Source organism: Humulus lupulus, chromosome 2 (genome assembly GCF_963169125.1).
Source record: "Humulus lupulus chromosome 2, drHumLupu1.1, whole genome shotgun sequence".
In the NCBI taxonomy this organism is placed as follows: domain Eukaryota; kingdom Viridiplantae; phylum Streptophyta; class Magnoliopsida; order Rosales; family Cannabaceae; genus Humulus; species Humulus lupulus.
In genome coordinates this window covers 88685998-88698664 of record NC_084794.1, presented here as the reverse complement: position 1 = coordinate 88698664, position 12667 = coordinate 88685998, and positions in this window count along the sequence as shown.

Here is a 12667-nt window from a genome sequence, read left to right as displayed (position 1 = left end):
CTTCAACATCCTTTGAGGAGGTCAAAGATTTGAGACAACGGAGGAATGCGAACACACATTCCATCAATTGAAGGTGCATATGGCTAATTCGCTGATCCTGTCAAATCCTGTGGATGGAGGATCCCTCGTCCTCTACATGGTTGTCTCAGAGAATGCCATCAGTGCTGCCCTAGTCCACGAGGAAGGCCGCGTCCAGCACCCGGTGTACTACGTAAGTAAGAGACTCTTAGGGGCGGAATCCAGATATCCACTTATGGATAAGCTAACTTTTTGCTTAATGGTTGCTTCTCGAAAGCTAAAACCCTACTTCCAAGTGCATCCCATCAAGGTCTCACTAACCAGCCCTTGTGGCAAGTCCTCCAGAAGTTGGAGTCCTCAAGGAGACTCCTTAAGTGGGTCTAAGTCAATTTGACATCACTTATCACCCAAGGACTGCCATCAAGGGACAAACACTAACATATTTCATTGCCGAGTGCACAGGAGCGTATTAGCAACCTGAGAATGCCTCAGTGGTCGGGCCCACATGGAAGTTGTATGTAGATCGGTCCTCCAATGAGAATGGACCAGGAGCAGGCCTAATCTTGGCATCCCTTGAAGGGCACAGGGTTCACAGTGCTCTAAGGTTTGGGTTTGACACCTCGAACAACGAGGCTGAGTATAAGGCTCTCATTGCTGGACTTCGAGTGACCCTAGAACTCAAGATCGAGGGCCTTGAGATCTTCAGTGATTCTTAGGTCGTAGTAAATCAGGTCCTCAGAGAGTATCAGGCCCGGAGAACAAAGATGGTCGCTTACTTAGCCAAGGCCCAATAAATGTTACACAACTTCAAAAAGTTTTCCATCCGACAAGTGCCAAGGGAACATAATTCTAATGTTGATGCCCTGGCCAATATTGCTACCACCAAGGACGTTGAGTTGATCAACATGGTCCCGATTAACTACTTGGCATCTCAGGCCCTAAGAAGGTAGAAGCAGTCCAGCCTCAGGACGGCTGGATGGAGCCTATTGTGAAATACCTAATCTCTGGAGAGTTACTGCAGGACAAGAAAGCAGCTCGGAAGCTGCTTTACCAAGTCCCCCAGTATGTCATAATGGACAACAAGTTGTACATGTGAGGATTTTTGTTGCCCCTTTTCCGTTGTGTGTCCAAGAAGAAAGCCGGCCTTATACTCCAAAAAGTACATGAGGGCTTTTGTGGGGACCATGCTAGGGGGCAGAGCCTCGCCAAGAAAATCTTGAGACAATGATACTTCTGGCCCACTATGAATAGTGATGTGATGGACTATGTTAAGAAGTGCGACAAGTGCCAACACTTCGCCAACATACCCCAAGCTCCTCCAAATGAGCTCACCTAGATGACAAGTCCTTGGCCCTTCGCAATATGGGGGATTGACCTTATTAGGTCCTTGCCCACTGTAAAGGGGGAGTGAAGTATGCTATTGTGGCGGTCAACTACTTCATGAATGGGCTGAAGTCAAACCTCTCGCTACAATCACTTCCAAGAAGGCGCTAGGCTTTGTCATTAAGAACATCGTGTATCGCTACAGGCTCCCAAGAAAGGTAGTCTCCGACAACGACCTGCAATTCGACAAGGAACTGTTCACAGAATTCTGTCAAAGGCATGGAGTTATGAAATGATTTTCCTTTGTAGCCCACTCGCAAGTAAACAGACAGGTGGAGGCTTTCAATAAGACGCTTAAAACCACCCTAAAGAAAAGGCTAGAATAGGCAAAAGGTGTTAGAGAATATTATTTTATTGCTCAATGGAAAAGTGGAAAAACCAAAAATACAACTCTATGCAAAAATACAACGGACAAGATAATATTGATTAAATAAGTATTACAACTCAATTGCTCAAAATACAAGTAAATAAAAAGATGTAGAAGAGGAAGATTACAAACTCAATACTATAACAATACAAGTAAATAAGAAGAACAAGAAGAACAAAAGAATGAAAACACAAACAAACTCTCACACAACCAAAGTGTAGAGTAGTGGGGATCACCAACTTGAACAAGGTTCAAGAACTTTGTCCAAAAGCTTATTTCCCCCTATTCTCTAAGCACTAAGTGATCTCTCTAGGAAATAGCTCTCTGGAATTATCAAGTCTTTTGGTGTATTTTTCAGCCAAGTGCTTTGTGGATGAAAAATGGTGTCTTACAAGTGAGCATTAGGCTCCTATTTATAGAGTTTTGAGACACCCTTTGAATTTAAAATTCCACCAACCCCCATGGCTGTTACCAATGATTAATTGGATGTTTTATGGAATTTAAAAGAGAGATTTGGGAGTTACTTGGTTGTTGGAAACGTTCAAAATTGGATAAAAACCGAAGTTGGAAAATGCTGTCAGCCGCTCAGGCCGTGGCCTGAAAAACATGAGCCGCGGCCTACGGTGTGATTTAGCCTATTTTTGCCTCTTAGGCCGCGGCCTGAAAAACATAGGCAGCGGTCTAAGTCATTTTTTCAGCAACCAATTTTCCAAATTTGCCAAAACGTTCCAAATTCATTCCCACTTGATTTTGTAACTTCCATACACATTATGGGAGTTAAAATCACATCTCTAACAGCCATATTTCACATATATCTTTAAGAAATTCAAATCAAAATGTGTAATATCAAATCTACACATTATTGGGTAATATTTGGGAGTTACAAGTTTGTAACTCCAAAATATGTCACATTTGGGCACATACATGTGTCCAATTTTGTGACTCTCAATAATATGTTACAAGGTGTGACAAATCACATTATGTCACATTATTTAATCTAACATTATATTATTTAAAATAATATAACAAAAGGCACCCCGCCCGAGGAGCTGCCTAAGGCATTGTGGAGATATCGCACCACTGCTAGGACCTCTATGGGCCACTCACCATTCTCCATGCCCTATAGATACGAAGCCATGCTCCCAGTTGAGGCGGGAATCTCCACGCACCGACGGGATACATACGATCTGACCACGAACCACACTTTACTCCGAGAGTCTCTAGACCTTGTGGAGAAGCTCCGTGAAGCTTCACAACTTTGAGTAGTGTCCTACCAGCAAAAGGTGGCCAGATATTTCAACTTTAAAATGAAGGATAAGAAATTTAGGGTTAGAGATTTGGTGTTGCGAAGAGTCTTCTTAGCCACCGAGATCCAGGTGCTAGAGTATTGAGCCCTAACTGGGAAGGCCAGTATCAAGTCGAGAGCATCGTGTGTCCAGGGACATACAAACTGGCCTAGGTGGGGAGTTAATGCCCCACGCCTGGAATGTCGAACACCTTCGTCGGTATTACCAGTAATATAAGCAATGCATTTTTTAAGTTTTGTAGTCATTTTGTAGCCTCCGGGCACAATTAATGGAAATCGTGTGTGCAAAACACCATGGATGAAATACAGAGAAACTGCTTGTATTTTAAATTTTAATTTAGTAATTTTGCTTCCAGAGGAGTACCCACTCGCTGGCCTGAACAAGTGAATGCAAACAAGTCTCCGATCACTTGGGGGCATAGTTAGGTCTCCTTGGAGGATAGCAAGCTCGCGGAGCGTGACCTAGGAAGCTAAGCTTAGCATGAGCGGAGCAAGCCTAGTGTCAATGCTGACGTAAGCAAGCTAAAAAACCAAGTAACCTATGAGCGGAGAACTTGAGTTGTGTCCCGAGGACCAACTATAGGTTCCCGAATTCCAATAGGTGAATGGACCTCCAAGTCATTTATAGTTAGGGGCAACTCTTTTCAGCGTAACCTCTCAAGGACCACCTGTTGGGAAAATATATATTTGCGTCAATGGAAATGGTAAGAAAATACAACTCTAGACAAAATATTACAAATAAATATTGATTGATTAAATAAAGTGTTACAACTCTATAACTGAAAATATAAATAAACAAAAGAAGAAATAGAAGTAGAGAATAGTGAAATACAACTCTAAGCAAAAGATACAAATAAAGTGAAGGGTTTGAAACAAAAGAAATAAAGATTACAACTCTAAACAAAGATACAAGTAAATATAACAAGAATGATGAAAAGAGAAGCAATAGAAGAAAATAAGAACAAGAACAAAACAATAAGAAAACTCTCACTCACACAACCAAAGTGAAGAGTGTTGGGGATCACCAATTTGAACAAGGTTTGAAACTGTTACACCCAGACTTTGAGCCTTGAGAATTGTGATCTCGAAAGCTGGATTCGTCAGGTGTGAGCTCGCAATGTCTAGAATGCGTGTCCGCAACCTAGGCACCGAACCTACAAGCAGATGGCAACCTCGAAGATGGTAGCCTCAAAGTCCTCACAAGCTCGAAAGACAGACATCGGAGTACGTCTATTCTCAGGTGGCCTCGGATCAGGGGTTCCGAGCCTGACACAAGTATGAGCTCGAAACCACATGATCTCGGGGAAAATATTACAACTCGAAAGTCACTAAGAGACCTGGGCTGACACGGCACTGACGATGTAGATTGCTAACTTCGAACATCTTAATGAGTCACTTGGAGAGACGTAGTCTACATTTATTGTTGTAACTTCCCTATAATAAAGGGATATTTATTATTCAGTTATACGCCCCTAGTCTTCAGGGGATGTTTCCTTATATATAGGAGTTACAGGTTTTTAAAGCCATTAAATTTATTGACATAAAGGATAATTTCCCAGATGCGTGTGGGAGGGTATTCTGAGACTTCCTCTATAAATAGAGAAGTCATGTACCTCTGTAGAGGACCGAAATTTTGTGATCTTGAGAGAAACTCTGGAGAATTCGTTCTTGAAGAATTTCCAGAAATCATCATAAGTTCTAATAACAAAGACTCGTGGACTAGGCAAAGTTAACTGCTGAACCACGTAAAAAATCCTACTTGTTTTATTATATTTTTCTGGCCATAACTATTTATTGTTTACGTGCTCTATATTCACTGTTGACGAAAAACGGCGTCAACAGTTTGGTGCTTTCATTGAGAGCCTTAAGCATTCAGTCCCTGAACAAGTTATGGCTGCAAACAATCAAAACATTCCTAAAGAAAACTATCCGAGACGCCCTGGGAAGTAGCCAATGGTAAACCCGGATGCTGAAGAAAGAAGCGAGTCCTCCGATTCTCGGGGACCACCAGCACCTCCAAAGGATGAGGATATGTACTATAATCCTAAGCGGTACGTTCCCATTGTGGAACTTGAAAACCGGCAGCTGAAACAGCAGTTGGCAGAAGCCAACAAGCGGAATGAGGAGTTGGCTAGGATAGCCGCAGAGGCTCAGGCGGCTCAGCCCCCGCCTCCGCGTGAAAACCAAGCCCCTCCTCTAAGGGACATGCATGTTCCTCCCCGCAGGCCTTGTGGGTGTCCACAAAAAAACGCTGCCACAAGAAGGCCGGAACAGCCTCCGGCACCAGCAGAGCCATCCGCTCCCTCGAGACCCCAGAGAAGTACCCGAGCTAGGGCTCCGGTTAATTCAACTGCGGAGGTACCAGCGGGAACTGAGAACAACCGAGCCCCTGCAAAGGCTCGGACTCAAATCCCTGGAAACACACAAAATGCAACCAACCCATCTCAGGCAAACTCTGGACCGTCTAGGTCACGAAATGGGTGGCAGCCACCGTCACCCATACGATTCCCTCCATCGCCTATAAGATATCCTTCACCTCCTCGTAGGAATGCTCAACCAGTTTGAGATGATGAGGAAAGACGTGCGGGAAGGAGACAAGGGAACAGAGAAGCTTTCCGGGAACGGAGAGACGCCTAATTTGAAAGAAGTCAAACGTCACGGTCTCGCATTGCAGGAATGAAGTGGCATGAAAGAGACCCATCTTGAAATAATCATGCGACAAGTCTTACTAGTGACGACTCTGGAGATACCAGATCAATCAGTATGCATGATCGAGGTCGAAAGAATACTGGGAGCCGCAGGAATCGCTTCGACCTGCGGGAACACTTGAATCAGAATCGAGGTAATGTTAACCCGACAAACCCGGACCTAAGGGATCGCTTAAATAGGCGTAAAGACCCCCTGCGGAGGCGCGAACCTGGAATTGTGATCGACGACAGCCAATTTCAGGCAAGACCCCTCGCGGACCCGGTCCAGGAAAGAATTGATCAGTTGGAAATGGCCTTCAAGCTTTTGAAAAATGAGTAAGGTCAGGGTCGATATGAAGATTCTGACGAGGAGCTTGAACCGTTTGCTCCCCATATTTCCAATACTCCATTTCCTCAAGGATTTTGGATCCCTCATGTCCCAACGTTTGAGGGAAAGTCCAACTCGTACAGCCATTTGAGTACATTCAATACCATAATGAGAGCAAGTAACGTGGGTTACGAGCTCAGATGCATGTTATTTCCAGCATCGTTGACGGGACCAGCCAAAAGCTGGTTCAAAAAATATAGAAGACACTCAATCACTTCTTGTGATCAGCTGTCTAAGGACTTCAAGAAGCAGTTCAGAGCCATGATGGGGGTCAGGCCCGAGGCATCAACTCTGACTAATGTCCGACAGCAGCCAGGCGAGACATTAAAAAGCTACCTTACGAGGTTTAACTTAGAAGTTGCCCGGGCCCAGAATGTGGATGACAACGGTCATCTAATGGCTATCCAAGTTGGAGTAATGCCAGGAAGCGCTGTCTGGGATGACATGCAGAGAAAACCGGTGAGGTCCCTAACCGAGTTTAACAAACAAGCACAGAGGTTTGTCAATGTAGAGGAAGCGAGGTCGACACTTAATGTGACCTCTCAGCCCGAAACTACAACGATAAACGTAAACTCTGCCTCAACTTCGGCGGACCCACCAACCTCAAAGCCTGCTGCGGAAAACCCTTCCAAGAGAAAGAAGAATGAAGGGAGTAACCCCGAAGCCGAGGGAGGAAAGAAAAAGAAGGGGGAAAGATATTTCTCTGTGTACAGAGTGTACACCGAGCTCAACGAGTCTCGAGAGAACATATACCTGGCTAATGAAAACCAGGTCCCCTTTAGACGTCCAGACCCAATGAGAAATTAGAAGTCCAAGAGGGACTCCAGCAAATATTGTCGATTTCACTGAGACACTGGGCATACTACTGATGAGTGCCGACAGTTGAAGGACGAGATCGAAGGTTTGATCTCGAGGGGCTACTTTAGGCAATATGTCAAAAACCAGAACACTAATCAGGCGCCTACAAGCCAAAGGGCAGCTGCGCCACAACCTGCACAAAACAACAATTCCCGAGCCAGGGAAAAGGATAAGCCCCCGTCGATCGATGGAGAAGACGTGATAACCATCTCGGGAGGGCCTCATCTCGCGGAAGTGGGCAGAAATGCCCAAAAGAGATATGTGAACGAGCTAAAAACTGGGGACGACTCTCCCTATGAACCCGAACCTAGAGCTCCTAAAAATCAAAAGATAGAGTCTCAGCCAATAACCTTTACTGAGGACGACGCGTCCCATGTTCAGTTTCCTCACCATGATCCACTGGTCATCACTCTCCAACTGGCAAATAAGAGGGTTCATCGGGTTCTCATAGACAATGGGAGCTCAGTTAACATTCTCTATAAGGCAACCCTAGAGAAGATGGGACTCTCTCTTCGCGACCTAAAAGCATGTGCGACAACACTGTACGGCTTTTCAGGAGAAGGGACCACTTGCATGGGATCCATCGAACTCCCCGTAACCTTGGGAGACTACCCAGTCTCAGCAACCAAAATGATGGAGTTCGTAGTAGTAGACCTGCCTTCGGCCTACAACGTGCTGCTCGGAAGACCCACCCTAGTAGGGCTGGGGGCAGTCTCGTCTGTGAGGCACCTGGCCATTAAGTTCCCTACTACTAGTGGCATCGGGACGTTGAGGGGAGACCAGTTGGCTGGAAAGGAATACTACAGAATCTCCCTTAGAGGAAAGAAATAGACGAGTGCACAGGCACTCGTAATCATTCAAAACAAAGATGGGACGATCTTGGAGATAGATGAGGAGATCGACCCAAGGGTGGACGAGAAAACTGACATCGAACCATTAGAAGAGCTCGAAGAAATCAAGCTCGAAGAGTCAGATCCTTCCAAAACAATAAAGGTCGGGAAACATCTCCAGGAGGAAACTAAATAGCAATTAATTTTCTTCTTGAAGAAAAACCAGGATGTCTTCGCGTGGTCACATTCGGACATGGTTGGAATAAGTCCGAACATAGTGAGCCACGCACTGAATATCGATAAAAGCTTCCCACCGAAGCAACAAAAGCGAAGACAACTGGATGACGACAGAAAAAAGGCACTGAAGGAGGAGGTCGACAGGTTAAAAGCAAACCGGTTCATTAGGGATGCTTTTTATCCTGACTGGGTAGCCAATCCGGTGTTGGTCGCGAAGCCAAATGGGACATGGCGAACCTGCATTAACTATTCGGACCTCAACAAGGCTTGTCCAAAGGATTGTTTTCCTTTACCAAGGATTGACTAGCTCGTGGATGCCACGACAGGGCATGGACTGATGTCATTCATGGATGCCTAATCTTGATATAACCAGATTCCCATGCATGCACTTGACCAAGAACATACGAGTTTTATAACAAACAAAGGACTATATTGTTACAACGTCATGCCATTCGGGCTCAAAAATGCTGGGGCCACGTACCAGCGGCTCGTGAACATGGTGTTTTCAAAGAAAATAGGGAACAACATTGAAGTTTATGTTGATGACATGCTAGTCAAGTCTCAACTTAACGATAACTATATTGACGACCTCGAAGAGTGTTTTGCCATGCTCCGGAAGTATAACATGAAGCTTAATCCTCAGAGATGCTCCTTTGGGGTATCATCCGGAAAATTTCTGGGCTTCATTGTAAACGCTCGTGGGATAGAAGCTAACCCAGACAAGATCCAAGCCCTAATCGACATGCTCTCACCTCGAAGACACAAAGATGTCCAAAGTTTGACCGGCAGGATGGCGGCGCTAAGTAGGTTTGTCTCGAAATCTACAGACCGTTGTCTTCCGTTTTTCAATCTGTTGAGGGGAGGCAAGAAATTTGAATGGACGAAAGAATGCGAGCTGGTCTTCCAGGAGCTTAAGAAGCACCTCCCAGAACCCCCCATCTTATCAAAACCTGTTACGGGAGAAGTACTATACTTGTATCTTGCCACTACCGAACATGCAATAAGTACAATGCTCGTGCGAGAAGAGGAAAAGGTACAGAGGCCCGTTTACTACATCAGTAAAAGATTACTGGGGGCAGAATCGAGATACCCCTTGATGGAAAAGCTAGCTCTCAGCTTAATTCATTAATCTCGCAAATTACGACCCTACTTTCAAGCGCACCCCATCCATGTATTAACCGATCAACCGCTAAGACAAGTCTTGTCTAAGCCAGAAGCTTCAGGTCGACTTCTTAAATGGGCAGTTGAGCTCGGTCAATTCGAGATCACCTACCACCCGAGGACGAACATTAGGGCACAGGCCCTGGCGGACTTTATAGTGGAGTGTACTGGCATGACCAACGATGAAGTTATAACCCCGGCCCACGAGCTGTGGAAACTTTACGTCGATGGGTCATCTAACGAAAATGGATCGGGGGCAGGGGTCATTTTGATTACTCCCACAGGAAGCAGATTTCATTCTGCATTAAGATTCGACTTCAAAGCATCGAATAACGAGGTCAAATACGAGGCTTTACTGGCAGGACTCCGTATAGCCAAAGAGCTCAAAGCTAAGGCCATACATTGCTACAGCGACTCCCAGCTTGTGGTGAACCAAATTTTGGGAGAATACCAGGCTCGTGGCACAAAAATGGCAGCTTACTTAGAAAAAGCTAAGTCCGCATTGGAACATTTCGAGTTTTATACGATCGAATAAGCTCCCCGAGAGCAAAACTCAAATGTAGATGCCTTATCTTGACTCGCTACTTCCACCGAGAGTGAAGAGCTAAATGTTGTGCCAATAGAACATCTCTCGGCGCCTAGCATTAACGAGCCGGAGCGGGAAGACGTGTGTATGATTGATTGCGAGCCTACCTAGATGACCCCAATAGTCGAATATCTCAAGACCGGTGTCCTTCCGAAAGATCGGAACCAGGCTCGAAAGTTAATGTATCAGCTTCCCCGTTACACCATTTTGGATGGAAAGCTGTATAGAAGAGGATATTCCATGCCATTACTTCGGTGTGTGACTCCACCCAAAGCCAAGAAGATTATTGAAGAAATTCATGAAGGGTTCTGTGGAGACCATACTGGGGGGCATAGCCTGTCCAAGAAAATCATACGCCAAGGCTATTTCTGGCCTACCATCAAATCAGATTCTTTTGAGTACGTAAAGAAATGTGATAAGTGCCAGCGGTTCGCCACGATTCCTCGAGCTCCACCATCCGAGCTGACCATGATGACTTCCCCATGGTCATTTGCAGTATGGGGAATCGACCTCATAGGCTCTCTCCCAACTGGCAAGGGCGGCGTGAAGTATACTGTAGTTGATGTAGATTACTTCACAAAGTGGACAGAGGCTGAACCATTAGCAACAATAACTTCCAAGAAAGTCCTTGACTTCGTGGTAAAGAACATCGTATGCCGATATGGGATGCCGAGGAAAATTGTATCCGACAACGGAACCCAGTTCGATAGGGATTTGTTCACCAACTTTTGCGAGAAGAATGGAATAATAAAAAGTTTTTCGTCAGTAGCTCATCCCCAGGCGAATGGCCAGGTTGAAGATGTAAACAAAACTCTCAAAAGTTCACTAAAGAAAAAGTTGGAGGAAGCAAAAGGACGATGGCCCGAAGAATTGCCCCAAGTCCTATGGGGATATAGGACTACAGCTCGAACATCAACAGGACATACCCTGTTCTCTCTGGCATACAGTTGTGAAGCTATGTTGCCTATCGAGGTCGAGATTCCTATAATTCAAACTCACACTTATGACCAAAGCTCGAACCACACTCAGCTTGAAGAAACCTTAGACCTAATCGAAGAAAGAAGAAACGAAGCTCAGCTGAGGAACGCTACCTACCAGCAGCGAGCTACCAGGTACTTCAACAAGAGGGTTCGAGATTGAAAGTTCGGTGTGGGAGATCTGGTCTTAAGGCGTGTATTTCTGGCAATGCGAGACCCAGCAGCTGGCATGCTCGGGCCAAATTGGGAGGGACCATACCAGATAGAGTTAGTCATCTGACCCAGTGTCTACAAGCTAGTGAGATTGGATGGGAGCCTAATACCGCGAGCATGGAATGGCGAACACCTAAGACCTTACTATCAGTAGCGTTGGAAGGATGTTGCCTGTAACCATGCTTGTCTATTTGTCGTGTTTTGCCTACTCTTGGATTTTATCAAATAAAGAGTTATTTCGTCTGATATGATTTATTTTTGCAATCTCTCTTAATCTAATAACCTATGGTCACATTCATAGGATATTAAGGGGGCATCATTGATATATATATATATAATACCACCAGCTTGAAAAATAAATTAAGATATACAAAAAAGCATATAAGTGTATGGATTACAAACCAATCACGACTGTTTACCGAGTTTTTCGGAAACGAATACGAACGGAATAATAAAAAGACAAGAGCTATAGAAATGCAGAAATGTAAATAAACAAACAGTGTTTTTACGTGGTTCAGGCGTTAACGAGCCCTAGTCCACGAGTCGATGTTATTATACTTGTAGAGAATAACAGTCAAACAGCTGGTGTATAAGGAACTCACAACCTCACAGTGTTTCTCTCGGGTTCTCTTGGAGAAGATGAAGCTAGAGAGATTCTAGTAGAGTTCTTGCTATGTGATTTATTGGCCGTCCCCCCTATTATAAAATGAGGGGGTCTTTATAGCTAGGGTTTTGGATTAGGGTTTTCCTCTACTCCCATGAGTCTTAATTACACCAGCCATAAATAGGGGATACAATTACCGTAGTCACCTGGCTACCAGGCTCTATGTGGGTATATTTACGTGAAAGTATGGGGAATGCACAAAGGCAGCCGTCTCTTCCAAGTTGTCAGCGGAACAGTAGGCGAAATAGTACTTTTAGGCGTGCTGGGATGTGTGCGGCTTTGACCTGTCGGGCGTGTCAGGCGGGATTCTGTGTCAGGCGGATATCATTCCAACTATGCCTCCTCCACGACTCGACCGCCTGGTCTTGTTCCGTGCGAGGCATGGAACTGTTTCCGCGAAGACCACTTGAAGAGCTTCTCCTGGAAGGAGCTTCCCCGAAGGATACCCCTTCGGGAGTCCGGGAGAGTTGACGAGCTTCCGTGTCGCGTTTGCTTGAAAGAGTAATCCGGACACTAAACGGGAGAGGCGAAGCCTTTCTGTCCATCCGTGAGCTCTGGTCACCTACCGTGAAAGACATTGATAATTCTGCTTCCCCGAGGATATCCATCTAAACGCTATCCGGAAATCTGGATAACATTTACCCCCCAAGGTCACGGAGCTTTGAGAGATCCGGGAGCTTGTACAGTCCTCCGGGTATTCCGGTTTCTTAGATTAGGCGAGGGGCCACCTCCTGTGTTCTTGGAAGGGTTCCTTTTTCCCGCCTGAGTGTTAGTATGAAAAAGAAAGGAAATTTCTTCTGTTTGAACTCAAATACTCAAGTGCGGCAAGGGCCACGCGTCATGCCGGGAATGGCTCTGCGACCAAGACGTGTGCGTGAGGCGACTGGTTGAGTATGCGTGCGTTAGGCATCTGAGTAATGATTTGACGGTTTTTAATGGTACACCGGGCCTGAGGTGGTATAATGATGGGAAATAAATACTTTATTCCCATC